This window comes from Dermacentor albipictus, chromosome 7 (genome assembly GCF_038994185.2).
Source record: "Dermacentor albipictus isolate Rhodes 1998 colony chromosome 7, USDA_Dalb.pri_finalv2, whole genome shotgun sequence".
NCBI lineage: Eukaryota > Metazoa > Arthropoda > Arachnida > Ixodida > Ixodidae > Dermacentor > Dermacentor albipictus.
In genome coordinates this window covers 96,589,698-96,606,436 of record NC_091827.1, presented here as the reverse complement: position 1 = coordinate 96,606,436, position 16,739 = coordinate 96,589,698, and the positions used below count along the sequence as shown (strand labels likewise).

Genomic DNA, 16,739 nt, shown 5'->3' with positions numbered 1-16,739 from the left:
TAATAAGCGAACGTGTACAAGTTTGTACTGCCGATAAACATACCATCCCTACTTAGTACAGCTTACAGCTATCTACTAATCTTTTACCGCAATCAGTGCTTCGCCTTTCGGGCGAAACTTTGACTATTTACGGTCTTCATTTCACTGGTCCGCCAACCCTCGTGGACGCACGTGCGTTCAAGAAAACAGCAGCTGTAGAGGCGACGCGCTGCGAAGACGAGAAGGCTGGTGTAGACATTTTCTCTCTTTCTCTTAGTTGGCCCTTTTCTATTGGCCTTCGGGATTGCGCGCCTATTTTCATAACAGAATTATTGGCCAATGTTTTAGCAGCGCTTTCTGTGAATCAGTGGTCAGCTGTCGCATTTACAAATTCTATGTCGCTTTGTGCGTCGTCATCCTAATACAACTATCTTAAATTCTTTCCAAACTTTAGTTCCTATAACATTACAAAAATAATTCGACCTGGGTAACTGGACACCGCGGTTCATACCTAAACGAAATGGCAGATTTATTAGCCCGAGCGCCTTTAAGTGGACCTCTGATTTCTTTATTACCGGATACAGCTTACGTCACGGCATCAACATACAGAAAAGTTTGCCTACAAAATGATTTAAGACAATTATCGCCGATACCCTTTCAGCACTTTCAGCATCTCAGTTTTTCCTGAAATAAACATTGGTGTTCTTCTCGGCAGTTGGAAGCCACCTACTCCAGATTACACTGTCGCATCTTTCACTTGAACTTCTATTTACATAAGTGTTGTCTGACGATGTGCCCTCTGTGCCACAGTCGTAAGAAAATTGAATGAAATGGCCATTACTTTATAATCATGCCGAAGATATTCAAACGATAAAAATGTATCACTGGAAGCTCCACTCTGCGAAATGGGATTAGAATTATGTGTACCAGTAATATTATCATTTGGGGCCTTGATCTGAGCCTATATCCAGTTACTTCTTTTGCATAGCGTTTGATTTCTTCATTGAAACAGAACGATTGCCCTGCTAATTTTGTACCTTCATTCTCCCTATTTAATCAGCATTGATTTCACTGCAATTGCTTTCTCCAAATTCTTTATTCACATTGTATTTATTCTCTTCTTGAGTATAAAGTATTCTAAAATTCACCCTTCCGTTAGTCTTACTTCTCGCTACCATACTAGTTTAGTTATTACAAGATCTTCTTCGGCATTTTTTTTTCTTTTACACTGCCTTTTTAATTTTTCAAATAAGAATTTTCTTTAGCCAGCTACTGCCCCCCCGATTCTTGGCCTATCCCCTTTAGTGGGTACCAGCCATAGTAAAGGTTCATTATAAACATCTTCATCTCGGCAGCCAGACTAGTCCTATGCAGTGAGCGCTCAACCTTCCCGCATTCGGTTCTGCTATCGTGGCTTGATTCGGTGACCAATCTACTCGGCACTGATGCTAGCCAGCTTGGCGACCCGTGGCGTACACACCACGCGCTCCCAGGAGACTTGGTTTGGCTCGGTGCTTCCCGTGGGCGCCCTCATGGGCAGTCTGGTGATCGGCTTCCTCATCAAGCGGTTAGGACGCGTGCGGCCCATCCAGCTGTCTTCGCTGGGTTTCGTGGGCGGCTGCCTCTGCATCGCGCTGTGCAACCCCAGCCATCTGTGGCTATGCTCACCGACAGTGCTCACTGGCTTCTCCTGCGGCCTCGTCTCGTTCGTAGTTCCCGCGGTAGGGACCGGGACCGGCCCGGCGCACGTTCACGGCCTCCTGTGCAACTATGTCCAATTAGCCATCGCTCTGGGCGCGCTGACCGTCTTCGTGGGCGGCAAGTTGCTCGACTGGCAGGCGCTCGCTTTGCTGTGTACTGTGTGCCCCGTGCTCACGGCCATCCCCATAGAGTTCACCGTCGAGTTCCCTCCCCTCCACATGGCTGTTGGCCCATGGCGGACGTGACAAGGCACTCGAGGCTCTGCGATTCCTGTACGGGTCAAAGTTCTGCGCCGAAGCCGACTGCCCTACCACTGAAGTCAGCTTCCTGCGTCAGCCGGCTGACGTTGGAGACCCGATGCAGCGCAGCTTCTCGGTGCCGCACACCTACAAGCCGCTGCTTGTGCTTTTCCAGGAGTTATGCGGCATCAACGTCATCACCTTCTACGAGCTCAAGATATTTGAGTCACCCAGTTCAGAGATCTCAGCCGCCGACTGTACGATTATGCTGCGCCTGCTGCATGTAAACTCGTCGCTCGCAACGTCGCTGCTCATCGACCGCAGAGGGCGCCGCGGTCTCGTGCTACTCTCGTTTCCACTTGTGGCGGCCAGCACCACCACGTTGGGTTTCTTGTAATACTACGGGGACATCGACAATGGGAAGTTAAGCCATCGCTATGGGTATGTGCCGCTCACGTCGCTCACGACTTATACTGCCGCCTTCTGCCTCGGTGTCGGCCCGGTGCCCTGGGTCATTATGGTTGAGATTCTGTGACCCAAATCCCTCGGTCTCTCCACCAGCATCAGCACCGCCTTTTGCTTCTTCTGCGAGTTCCTTATCACCAAAGAGTTCCAGGATCGCATCCGTGTATTCAACGTCTCCGGTCTCTTCTGCATGTTCGCGTTGGTCAGTGTTGTGCAGCTCATCTCTGTCTACATGTGCATTCCAGAGACCAAGGGAAAGTATCTCGAAGACATGAGTCAGATATTGGAAAGCTTTCCCGAGTTCATTCCAGTGCCACTTCATTGCATTCACTTCCGACTACGCCTTCTTTCGAGGGTGTCACGCGATAGGGAAGGCGGCTGATATGTTTATGTACCTGCCAAGTACAGTCATGCTGGCATGCACTTATCCAAGCCCAGTGGCCAGTAAGCCGTCGCCTATAGAGAGCACCGAGCCAGAGCCCTCCTTGCGCAACTGCGGAGTATGTCGTCCTCCAGGATTTCTATGCGGCATACAATGCCGAGTTAAGTCTGTGCCAGCTTTATTAGTACATCATTCATAGAGAAAATGTGCAATGGAATGTTAAGGAATATAGGTTTCACCTCCAATATTGTGTCTGCTTTGTTGTCCTGAAGTGCTATAGTTGCAAACGTAAATTTTTAACGCGCAATTGACGGACCAGCTGCTGTGCTAAAGCCTTCTTGATGTTCAAGCTTGACTAGTTGTTTCGGCTGGAGATTGTTCACCTTGCGGCCAAAACTTCTACAACGTGTGTCAATTGCAAAATGACAAAGTGCCGACTACGAGATTTGAGCGAAAGTCTTCTTCTTCTGTTGTATAGAATTCCCCGAAGTGCATTATTATGCCATAGAAAGAGGCAGTTATGCATCACAAAAAATATGGTTATTATCACAGAATTTATAACAGTATATTCTTAAATATCCCCGCTTCCCCAGCAAAAATCTTATAGCCGCTGGCATCGCCTCAATCCCTCAATTTCCCCCGAAGTTGGTGAGCGCAGTTATACGAGGAAAAAACAGCCACGCAAGTAATCTTCACTCTGCGGGAATGCCTCTGTCGCAATAGATGAGTTCAGCCGAAGGAATCGCTGGTGTGCTATCTGTTTACCATAGGTTTCCTATTATGCAGTATATATTTTGCAGAGCCCCGGAAAGATTCGGTAGCTCTGAAGAATCCGCAAATCGGAAGATCGGAACATAGCGTAGGATTATTATGTGCTGTTTGCTGCCGTTTCCGTACTGGAACAGTAGACTCGGGCTTTTACAACACAGTGTCTTTTTTTACTTCGAACACTGTTTTTGAAAGCCTACAACATTCAACCACTTACGCCACTACAGAACAGTTATCGGCCCTGGTGGAAACCAGTTACATGAAAAATCAAACTAATCCATCCTCTAATTAAATTAATTAAAATAAATAACTTCGAAGTTACTAAAGCCTCGTGACACGTGTTTATACGGGATCCTTGAAGGGAACCGTCACAAAAGTCCAGTTTCATGTTTCTAAATTTCAAAATGGTAATGTAGAGGAGGAGGAGGAAAGAACTTTATTGTGTGCCCTGCGAGTTGGTGGGGAGGGCCAAAGGCCCCGCCTAGGTGACGGCCAGGAGTTCTTGGGTCCTGGCGGCATCCTCGGCCCGCTGGACGGCCCATAATTGATCTTCGAGGGCGGGGCTGGGCAGCGCGGCTTCCCAGCGTGTGCGAAGGCTGCTGCTAGAGGCCGCGTTTTCTTTATTGTTATTTAGCCCTCGGCATTCCCATAATATATGCTCCAGAGTGGCTCTGGATTCACATGTTTTGCATTTCTCCGTAGGATATACATCCGGATATATTATGTGCGAGAGCGCAGGATTCGGATAATGTAGACTAAAATAAATAATTCCTTCAGTTTGCCTGAAAACAAACGTGGCACACGAAAGCGCAGCTCCTGGTGCAACCCCTGAGTGTCGTACTAGGGCGATGTAAAACAAAGCGTCGCCATACCTTGGCCCTGTTACCGAAGTGACTGTGTTTAAATAGAGATTTGCACAAAGACCAATCGGAATATGGTCACAAGAGAGGAGTGATACGGACCGATTGATTTTTTAAGGGACCCTGTAATGAGGCTTTTCTAGGTAATCATAGAAACATGTCGCTATTAAATTAATTTGCCTCACGAAACTCCCGCCGCGAGAATGTTTCGTATCCTTCAAGCACAAGTGACCTGAGACGTAGTTACAGGACCGACCAGCTGCTTTGCATCTGCTTTCGCTTTCACAAGCAAGCTGGAAGCTACACAGGGGAGATGGCAAGGGTGCGCAAGGGATTAATGCCCTACTGGCTCCGCGCGAAGGTTAACGCGAGATGGCTCGCGGCGGCGCCAAGTGTGGCAACAGCAGTATCTACGCTACGCGTTTCATCTTTGAGGTCATGCGCAGCACACGCAGCAACGCGCAACTGTCGTGTTTAGAGTGGCAGTGCAAAGAGAAAACTTATTTAATACAATTGAGCAATATTCGTAGTAGTGTGATTTTCTTCGGGATTGCGAAATCGGCCAATATGTGTTGTGGGCCCAGATGATTACGATGTCCCTGCGTGGCGACACTGCGGGACCCAGACCAAGCGATTCCTGACTGTTTTTGACACAATATGGTAAAATCCTTCCACCATGCAGTGCAATAATCTACGGCTCACAATGTAAGAGGAGGTTCGTTAACAAATCGAAATTTTCTTACCATGTTCAAAAAATTGTTTCAGGGCCCCTGTAAAGCAACATCTCGGCATGAGCGACACGGTGGTGTAGGACTGCTGATTAATCTTCGGTACATTTAATTATTTTTATAGCAATAGAAATCATAGGGACACTCCAGGCGCATCTTTGCCGTCTGCATGGCCGTGACTCTCTTTATAAAGTCCAAGGGCGATAAAATCGTCGGTGCGCGCCGCATGCTGTATGTGCGAGTGAAAGCGAGCGGGCAGTGACTCAATCTCGCGCACGCAGTGACGGTATGGATGGATGGATCAGAATCAGAATCAGAAATCAGTTCATTCAAACGGCAAATCAGAAATACATGTGAATCATCTGGGCCCTTAGCCTTCTCGGCTAGACTTGGGCCCATGCAGGAAGTGCGAAAAAATAAATATAGCGAGACAACTCAGTATTTTACACAGGATTCATGTAACAGCAGTTATACGACAGTTATACACAAAGGCAGGCGTAATGCTCAAGAAATTATACAATAGTTCGGAGGACAACATAAAAAAATAAAAAAAGTAAAAAAAATAAAAAATAAAAGGAAGAATGCATCAAAGAGAAAACACAGACTTATAGAGGAGTCGAATATTGCTGGCTTCGGAAAAAATTTTTTATATCGGCGATTGAGAATTGACCTATTTTTAAGTTGGCAGGGAGCTGGTTCCAAATTTTAGCAGTGGCATAGGCGATAGTTCTTTTACCATCCACATTATTAACAGCTGAAAGGTTAAATCGACAACTGAAAAAATTTCTAGTTGGACGGGATGGATATACAAAAACAGATGATGATAGTGGGATGTTATGGTGTAGTATATGTATAACCACACAAGCTAGTTTGAAATCCCGCATAGCAAAGAAAGGTGAAATGTCTAAGTGACGAAATAGCGGAGCGGATCTATCTGTCTGTTTACTATGTGTTATTATTCGAAGTGCTCTTTTTTGTAAAATTACTATTTCATTTAAGTACGTGTTATAGGTAAGTCCCCAGGACTCCACGCAGAAGGTCATATTGTTTTGAAAAAGGCAATAATACAAAATTTTTAATGTGCGAAGCGGGAAGAACTTTCGAGCTTTTATTAGGATAAAGCAAGCCCGTTTCAATTTACTGCTTACTCGAATTATGTGAGGATTAAAATTGAAAGCTGAATCTAGGGTTATACCAAGATATACCTGTTGATCGACTCGTTCGAGGGGGTTTGCGCCTATTCGTAACTCATTTAAGCTATATGAATTTTTATATGGACTAGAGAACACAATGTATTTAGTCTTTGAGGTGTGTATTGTTAATTTATTTTGTAAAAACCACTGGCACATCTGAGAAATATCACTATTAGCGTGCCTTTCGAGCATATTAGGGTCATGACTAGAGAAGAGAAGGGCTGTGTCATCAGCATACATAATAGTTTGGGCATAATTCAAAGCATCTGGCAGATCATTTATGTACAAGGAAAAGAGTATTGGTCCCAATACCGTGCCCTGAGGCACGCCACAAAGGATTGAATGAACACTTGATACGGATTTGTCGATTTTAACACATTGCTTGCGACCAGAAAGATAGATTGCGAGAAACTGCTTCGCTTGACCTCTGAATCCATACCGATGTAGTTTTGATAGTAGTATATCATGGTTCACAGTGTCAAACGCCTTTTTAATATCAACAAAAATGCCAACTACATACTCTTTGTTATTTAATCCTTTGTTAATAAATTCACTTAAACATTGTACAGCCGTGGAAGTAGATCTGTTTTTCCTAAAACCATGCTGGTTATCTACTAGTACGTTATACTTATCTAGAAAATGGGTAAAACGTTTCATCAATAACTTCTCAAATACTGTGTTAAGGGCACTAAGTATAGATATTGGGCGGTAGTTCTGGATGTCATCCTTACTACCGGACTTGTATATTGGTGTGACTTGCGCTATTTTAAATGCGTCTGGATATGTGGCCATGTAGAAGGATGCATTAAATAATTTTTCTAAATGCCCACTCAGTTCCTCGATGTGCTGTTTAATGACGAGTAAGGGTATCTTATCTTTACCTGGTGTTCTTCCTCCAGTCATTGTTTTAGCGGTAGAAATGATTTCATCCTGAGTAATGTCATCAAAAACAAACGAATTAAGTACAGGAGCTGGGAGCTCGGGGTCTTCGTGCATACTTAGTTGTTTCGCAAGAGTTGGACCTATATTACAAAAGCATTGATTGAAGTCTTCCGCAAGGCTTTCTGTGGTTCTAGTAGGTGGGATAATTTCTGGCAATATATGATCCTTCTCTCGAAGTGTAATGACCGAGTTTATTATTTTCCACATTTTACGCGGGGCATGTTGATTGCTTTCTATAAGAGTTGTATGATAGTGCTTTTTGAATTTTCTAAGTAAGGCCAGAGCTTTATTTCTATGTATTTTATATTGTATACGATAGTATTCATTATCTTTGAACTGCTTGTGCTTTCTATACCATTTATCTTTAGTTTGTATAGCAGCTAAGACCTCAGTCGTTACCCAAGGACATATTGGGTCAGAATAATAAGATTTTGCGTTAACAATTGTTTCTGTAAAGCAAGATGAGATAACATTAATAAGGTGGTCGAATTCTTTGTTAATATTCTCACTGTTCTCAACATTGATCACTAGAGTGCGTATGCGGTAACTTAACAGGCTGTGATCAATAGTTGTTTTCACGCGTTTCTTAATTTCTTTTTTGAGAGGAGAACACGATGCTAGAAGAAACACTAGAAAATGGTCAGAAATATCAGCATCAATAACGCCAGAGAAAGACAGTGAGGTTTCGAAATTGCATAGGATATGGTCTATGAGCGTCGCTGTGGAGGGGGTGACTCGAGTTGGCTGTGTTATTTGATTAAGGAACCCGTAAGACTCAATCAGGTTCACGTATGGTGCTGCATTGTCATTAAGAGTGTCGATATTAATACCTCCACATAATATTGCAGGATTATTCATAGAAGCGAGATGTTCTAGAGCAGGTTCAAAGGCATCCAGAAAAAGACTAATGTGCGAACTTGGGGAACGGTATAAAACATCTACAGTTAACTTGGAACTCAGTTGAAGGAATAAGAAATCATATGCCTCAGGAACCTGACATGTCAGTTTGGGACAATGCCTGAAAGGAATATTCTTGTGTACATACAAAGCAACTCCTCCGCCACGCGTCTTTGTTGGTCGCGAGAGATAAACTGAATTAAAATTCGGAATATTAAAGAATTCATCAGGTTTTAACCACGTTTCTGACAACGCGATTATATCATACTCAAAGGAATGGGATTTTAATAAAACCAGCAAAGAGTCAATATTTTTAGTTAAGCTTCTAATATTGCAGTGTAGTATCTTCAGAATATGCGCAGCTGAGAAAGCCGCGTTCAGATGCGACACATTACACATTTCTGGAAATGGCTTACTTACTGCAGAGGCCACAAAATCATGCAATTAAATTCAAGTCTTCCTCACAAGTGATGTGAATGACTGACGAGGTTTCAGTTTTCCGGACAAGAATTTTTCCATTGGAAACCCAGGAAAATTTCCACTGTTTTTCTTTCCTTTTCTGAGTGGTCTTGCCGAGCAAGATCTTCAGTTCCGGACATAAATGTTCATTTATGTAAATAGGATTGTCATCGTTGAATTGCAAGTTTAATGTGGAAAGTTTCTTCCTTTTTGCGAGTTGGAGGAAGTTGTCTCTGACTTTGCGAGATGTAAATCGGACAACAATGTTGGATTTTGTTTTATCTTTAGTTGATACGCGATGAACTACATCAATGTCAGATGCGGAGACTTCCGTGCCAAGTTTAGTTCCAAGTACCTGCACGGTATTTTCAAGGTTCTCATCAACAGTAAAAGGAAAACCCTTAATTTCCAAATTCATTGCTCTGCTGTATTGTTTCAAATCGATTATGTCCTTCTTTGTTGTGGCAAGTTCCTGCTTAAGGTGCAGGTTTTCTTTTTTTAGGCTGCTCATTCTCTTCTTTCAGAGTCTTGAGTCCGCGCAGGCACTTTCTAGCTTGGTCTTAAAATCATCAAAGGAATTACTAATATACTGAGTCGCTTCCTTGATTTCGTCAAGGTCAGTCCTGATTGCATCAATTTTGTCAAGCTTCAGTGACATGTCCTGAACAATTTTCGCCAATTCTTTGATGGTGGTAGGTGCTTTTTCTCCCATCATAGAGCCAGAGCAGCGAGCGACTTAGAGTAGGTAATAAAAATAAAGCGTCTAAGTCACGCACCTGCAAGTAGGCGAAGGGCGTTTTTAGCAGCGTTGTTCCATGCGAGCTATTCCCACTGAGTCGCCCGCTGCTCTGTGCCGACAGGGTTCCACCACCTTGCTTTTATAGCTGCAGGACCGGCGGTGCGCAGGCGCAGTGATGGCTTCTTGTCAGTATAGTTGAGGGGGGGTCATCCAGGCTCTCCAGGTAATCACCACGTCGATCTGCAAGTAGGCGAAGGGCGTTTTTAGCAGCGTTGTTCCATGCGAGCTATTCCCACTGAGTCGCCCGTTGCTCTGTGCCGACAGGGTTCCACCACCTTGCTTTTATAGCTGCAGTACCGGCGGTGCGCAGGCGCAGTGATGGCTTCTTGTCAGTATAGTTGAGGGGGCGTCATCCAGGCTCTCCAGGTAATCACCACGTCGATCTGCAAGTAGGCGAATGGCGTTTTTAGCAGCGTTGTTCCATGCGAGCTATTCCCACTGAGTCGCCCGCTGCTCTGTGAGGATGGATGGATGGATGGATGGATGGACAGATATTGCAAACGTCCCTTTTGGAACGGGGAAGCGCGTTGCACAACCAACCTCTTGTCATTCTATTGCCTAATGTCCTACCTACGTTAAAAAGGAAAACGAACAAACCCTCGGTGAATTCCAATAACCAAAGTTTCTCAGCGCCTGTTGTGAAAGGAAGCCTGCCGCCTTTCATCGGAAGCAAGGCTTCGTAGGAAGGGTAGGCAGGGCGGGTAGGTGGGGAGGGGGGGAGGCGCGTCTTACTGCGGGCGGCCCGGGAGGCCGCGAGCGCCGACCTGCCGCCTCTTGAGTGCCATCGACGATGGCCAGCATCTGCGCTGTGCTGTGATTTCGCGGCGTAGTTCGCGTTGATGCGAGCGGTGGCACGAAGGACAATGCGCTTGTAGTAAACCATACTGCGCAGAATAAATGGACGTAGCGAATTCATTTTTACAACAAAAAAGTACAACTAAGTATTGCACCCGGTGCTACCCAGTCTCCTAGATAAATGGTCTGGATCCAAAGCACTGGGAACATACGTTTAGATAAACAGTTTTCTATTACATTAGGCATATTGGCACGTATGCCCATTTCCGAGACACTCCGCGAAATTCCGTACCGCAAGCTGGTGTCACAGGCGTTTTCCACATGAAGAACACCGGCACAAGCTGTTTGTGAACAAAAGATTCGCGAATGTATACCTCTAATTGCAAGAGGTGACCAGTTGTAGGTGGGCTTTCTCTAAATCAGCTTCGCTAAGTGTAAAGCAAGTTGTTCGATTCGAGGAAAAGTAATAGCCTGTGACTGACCACTTCCTTTTGGAGATAGCTTACAGAAGCCGCTTCTTCCACTATAGGTCAATAACTTGCCAGAGAAGATTGATCCTTACCTTCCCACTAAGAAAAAAATCCGTCAGAGATATCTTGTTGTACATGTAGAATTCTTAAAATTCAGTCACTAGTTTCTACCAGCACTCTCTCAATAACATCAGGGTTCTTAGCGGCCATTAAATAATTTCTCATTAAACCTTCCCAGTCATACCAAGGAAATTAGGGAACATGTAGCAATACCCCCAATCCCGAGAAACATCCACCCGGAGTTTCACCAAGATTGAAGAAACGCAAGAGCGAGAGCTCTCCACAAAAGATTCCGTAGTGCTGGGGACGTGGCGTATGTGCACGCGGCGGAGTACGCAAATAGAGTATGTCAATAGTTGCTACGAGTCTAGAGGGTGACTGCAGAGTTGGTGGGACGGTAAAAACGGGGAAAGCGGAGGTGGCGGAGGAGGCTGCCTTAGCAATTGCAACAGCCCCCGCGGAAGCTAGCATCGTAGTAAGCGACTGCAAGACAGCCGTCAAGAACTATGCCAAAGGAAGAATCTCGCCGGAAGCGCTGATAATTTCAAACAGCTTTCGTGAAGATCACGACATTCACATTACATGGGCACCCGCACACTCCTCTCTTCCGGGAACGAAATAGCACACAACCTGGCTCGAGATCTGACAGGCCGAGCAGGTGACACGCAAAAACTACTGGCAAGGGAGAAAAACCGGATGAGCAGCTTTAACTAGATCACCAAACACTATAAACTGGGAAGGCCCCATTTCCTACCGGCACACTCCTCGCTGAGTAGACGGCAAGCGACGGTATAGCGCCTCTTACAAACCGATACATAATCGAACCCCCCGGCCAACCACAGCTACTACTCGGACCTTTACACGGATAGATGTAGATTCTGTCAGGAAAGGGCGGACCTACAACATATGGTTTGGGCTTGTCCTCGGATACCCACACAGAATAATATAAACAAGACCAGAGAGCAGTGGGAGGCCGTGTTGCACAGCTGTGCACCGGAAGACGAACTCAAGGCAATCCAGCAGGCCTAAGATGCCGCCAGGGCCCAATGTTCGAGGCCGCCACCTAGGTAGAGAGGCCTAGGCCTCAAATCTGCTGTACACAAATAAAGTTTATTCCTCCTCCACCTGACACCTTCCACAAGAACATTACGACTGTTCACGGTCGTTCAGGAATTTCTGCGGGCGCCTGCACATTATCATTGTGACTCTTCACAGTCTTTCAAGACCTTCTACAGGCACGATGCAATCACCATTACAACTCAGAAATTTCAATCTAGAATTTCTACAGGTGACTACCGAACACCGTTAAGACTTGGGCAGCCTTCCAATCCCATTGGAGGCAAAAGAAAATGGCAGTCACTCTGGATGTACACTGATTTTCGAGAATGACACAACTCGGATGTGGGCGAAATTTCCACGTCAACGTGAGGCCGACTAGTCAGCAAACCGTCTCATTGAAATAGGAGGTTGTCACATAGAGGGACAAGGACGTCAACGCAACCGACGTTTGCGAGCAGTCGTAGTGTGACAGGGTTAAGAACCGATTGCCCCCTCCCCCCCCCCACCCCCCCCCCCCCGGTTCAACTGTCGTTTCGCTAATCTCGACGGCTGAGCGAAAATATCGCTCCAACAACGCTTGTGCAACGCCTTCACTCATGTATATTTATACCTCCACAAAATCGCACAAAATTTTCCTTCGCAATTGCAATGCAGAAACATCCGTCCTCGCCAGCCGACCGCATTGTTTGAAGCCGATGTCTTCACTCTTCAGTGGAATTATAAGCCTAGCGTGTTCGTCGGGTTCGTGCGATAGCTGCGGAACATCTCAATTGAAGGGCAAAGAATCCGGTAGAATAAAGTGCTTGTATATTTAAGTATTGTTCACAGCGAGCTAAAGTCAAGCCACTTTTCGCACGATGTACGCACAGGAACCGGTGACACTCCCTGCCATGGCAACACCAATTAGTAATGCCGCTTCCGAATGAAATCCGTCGCACACGATGGCCATTACCTTAAAGAAGTATTTGACTCTTATGATGGGCAGATTCGAACGAATTGTAGTCGAGGGTTTGACGGAAAGGCGTCATGGCCAGATAAAGTCAGGTATAAATCCTAATTGTAACAAAGCAGTAAAACAAACCTATTGATCTTCTGTCAAGTGACATCTTTTTGTAGATGCGTAGTTTGCTTGCAATGGCAAACAGGCGACAATATACAGTATTCGATGCCCAGGAACGTAAACAACCACCCAGATAAGTGCCCACGCCGTGCCCCCACTGGCATCGGCCTTTTCGCGAGAAACCGCTGCGCCCTCTGCAAAGCGTTCATTGCTATAGCAATTATGTGGACACTCCAGGCGCATTTCTACCGTCGCCGCACTTTGCGCTGTATGAGCGAGTGAAAGCGCGCACCGAGCGGATCTGACAATCGCGTGTCAATCTCGCTCGCGCAAAGGGAGGCAAGCGGAGAGGAAGCGCGCCGTCTTCCGTCGCGCGCAGATCACCCCGCGTTGAGTGGTTGTAACAGTGCATATCACGGTTGCGCGCGGTTTCACGCACCCGTATCTTGACAGCGACCTGCACTGGGGCAGAGTGTAGGTGCGCCGGCGGCTATTACCTTTCTGCGTGCTGTGTGTTCTCGGGGCTCAGTGTAATTGAAGCCACAAACCACACGAAAGTCCCTTCGTTCGCTGCTGCTGCCGCTTTTCCTCATGCCGGCGTTTTGGCAGCGAGAGCCAGTGGTCAGCGCTTTGATACGTTCAAGCTTGCTGTGCGCATTGAAACTGGCTTATTTAGTTTCTATGCCTGTGTTTACAAGTTTATACAGCCGATAAAACTACAATCCTTACTTTGAGGAGCTCCCTAGAAGTTTGCTTAGCAATCGATATTTCGTCTTATGGCCGGAACTGCAACTTTTTAATAAAGCAGAAAGGTTTGTTTTCTCAAATGCACACACACTACGGAAAGTTGACCAGCCTATTTGCCGGAATGTTACTGTGGAATTTTAGTGCACAATAATTCTTCCACCTAATTGTTGGAACAACTTTCTTCATTATCAACCCCGACGTAGAGATTGCAGTAATGATATATGTTCTATTTGGCTTTATTTATCGTCTTCTGCCACAGCTTCTTTACTAAACAGAGAGGTTTTCTATTACATTTGTTACTAAACAGTCTGGTATTTTGTGCTCCTTTATGCATATGCAGCTTGCTTTTGCGATTCTAATAATGCCCCATGTGCAATTGCGTTGCCGCTTTCTGCATCTTTATCTGTTATAGCTTGTTCGATAAACGTGAATCTTTGTCGGCTGCTACTAAAAAGCTCTGTCTTTCGTTATTTATTGCAATGATGTTCTCGGCGTTGAGTTATCAACTTGTCTATTTAGTTACCCGAACCATTGCCTGGTGTAATTTCTTCGTTATGTTCTTGTATGGGAGCCCCCGTTGTAGTTGCTACGTTTGGACCTCCCTGAGCATTAACAACAATACATGAACCTTTAGGTGAAAGTGACACCGCTGGAAATTAAGGTGAAGCAAAGAATAATAAGACAGAACACATCCCTGGCGGTTATCTCTGTAAGCGCAGCTTTCGTAGTTTCGGAGAACAGCGCAATGAAATACAACACAGGGCATGCATTGTGTGTGGGTATATTTATTTACAGGGTGCAACTATGTCATGCTTTCTGATTCTTGCGTTATAGCGCGTAATAGAAGTCTGTGGATGGTGAAGTAAGGCGCGTGCTCGAGGCTTGCATGTTAACGTTACTTCTGTTGAACACGTGAGCTAATTTTCCACGAAACTTCACGTAGGTAACCCGTCATTTAACACCGACGTTCTATTGACGCCAGCATTCCAACTCACTAGCCGCGAGTACTTGCTGCAGGCGTCGCTCTTTGACTCCTTTCTAAAGGACACCGTAGAGACGACTGGCTTCTTGGTCGTTTCTTGTTGCTGAACAGCTGTCAGGACCTTTCTAGGGAGCGCCAATTATAACTGAGCGAAAGCACCTTTAAATTCCTTTTCGTGCACGACGTCGTATGACGACGTGAACAGACTCTTTCTGGTCGGTCAGTAGCTCAGAGTACCCTTTCACAGTTATTCTTGAAAGGCATCTGCGTTTGCTACTGGCGAAACAGGGGAGCAGCTATAAAGACGACACACCGTGCACATAAAGCCTACGCCATAGCCACCTTTAGCAACTTATATATTTGTTGTCCTAAGCTTTGCGAGAAACGTAAAAATGCAATATTCCAACCTCGGTAATTAAATTTCAAGTCAATGAAATGGCTTAGAAAGCGACTAACGTAATGCTGTAAGTTATCGTTGTAACACAAGGCTGATGGCTAATATTTCCTATAACCCTATTGTGTAAAGCCGCCGTCATTCCTAGACAAAACACGCCTTGACTAGGAACTAGAAACCGGGGACATTTTTACTGTATTTCAGATTTCTTTTAACTGTAAATGCCTATACTAAAAAGAGGAAGTTATTACTTCAAAAGCCCCAAAATAGAGTTCTGAAACTTTTTCAGCGCAATTGGCTGCATACTGCGATTCAAAACACCAGTGACCAAGCTACAATTGTATGTATCGCAGTATACGTTGCGAAACTTTTTGAAATGAAATTCTAAAATATAAAGCACGTAAATGAGTATAATGACGCGCGCAATTCTTTATTATTTGGCGGTGACGGCTCTTTCACGACCTAACAAATGCTAAACGTGATGCCCAGCGTTGAACACGCCACCATGTATTGGAAGTTTCTCGGATCATATCTATAGTTCTATCCGTTGTCTGTTGCAACCGAACCTTGTGTAATGTGATTTCATGCAGAATTGACCATGATGATGGTGATGATGTGTGGTGATTTATGGCGCAAGGGCCAGGTATTCCGAAAGTGCGCCAAGCCAATGCTAATGAAACGAATGTGAAGCGATAAATTACGATCAATGGTTGTAATAGGGCTGTAAAGGGACCTAAAAGAAGGTCACTGTACTATAAGAGCTACATGTAATACAACTATGACAATGACTATGAAGCGTGCCATAGAGGCGAAAGAAGCATTGTAAAAGAATGACAGTGTGCTAAAATTGGTCATCTTAAAAAATTTGAAAAAGCACTACTGCCCTAACAGAGTCCTTGAAGCGCAAGGATCTGAAGGTGTGTGCCGTCCAGAACTACTATCACAGCAGCATCCTCTAGAAAAAGGATGTGCTATGATACTATTCGGCTATTAACATGCAGAACCACATCATTAAAAAAAATAGAACAGCTTTGGTGGTTAAAAGGGGTTCCTTACCAACAAACATACCGGGATGGAGAGAGATACAATACCGGGATGCTAGAGGAAAATGTTTCCTTCTTTCTCTTTCGGCTTCCCGACACTCTACGAGGCCGTGACGACGGTGAGCCTTTCACCACATCTACCACAGGTAGGAGATTCGTTGCCAGTAAGCACAAAATTGTGAGTACCACATGTGTGTCCTATTCCGAGTCTACAGAATATGACATCAGTCGGTCTTGTTTTTGTAACGGAGGGCCAGAAACCTATCCTTGGGTTAATCAAATGCAGCTTAATTTTTGTTCATTGTCCCACATGCGTTGCCAGCAGCTTCGCAGTTTCGTTCGCAAAAAAGGCTTGAGGTCTGTGGCAGGAATCGTAGTGGTGGTAATACATGCTTGAGGTGTAACTGATGTGGCCATTTGGTCGGCAAGCACATTACCTCCGATGCATCTATGACCACGGAGCCAGCATATTGTCACATGTCTACCAGACGAATAAATATGGCACAACAGAGAGTAAAGCTCAATGAAAACATTATTTTTGTCTGTTCTTAAGGACATTAGTGCTTTTACAACACTTACCGAATCCGTGAATATTATCGCTTTCTCTAGTTTTAATTTCTTTATGTGTTTTACCTGCAGACAGTAGTACGCAGACTTCTGCAGTAAAGGTGCTTGTATGGGGGTTCAGTACACCAGCTTCAGAGAAAGAAGGTCCAA

The 16,739-nt window shown here is 45.1% G+C and overlaps 2 long non-coding RNA genes and 1 pseudogene across 3 annotated transcripts in view; 2 read left to right on the top strand and 1 right to left on the bottom strand.

Moving 5' to 3' along the window:
* The window catches only part of LOC139048101 (uncharacterized), a 187,644-nt gene that overhangs the window by 124,568 nt on the left and 46,337 nt on the right, over positions 1 to 16,739 (bottom strand). The gene's annotated exons all lie outside the window — the stretch shown is intronic.
* The window catches only part of LOC135897110 (uncharacterized), an 81,966-nt gene that overhangs the window by 34,330 nt on the left and 30,897 nt on the right, over positions 1 to 16,739 (top strand). The window lies entirely within an intron of this gene.
* Positions 1,320 to 2,509, top strand: LOC139047550 (solute carrier family 2, facilitated glucose transporter member 8-like; annotated as a pseudogene).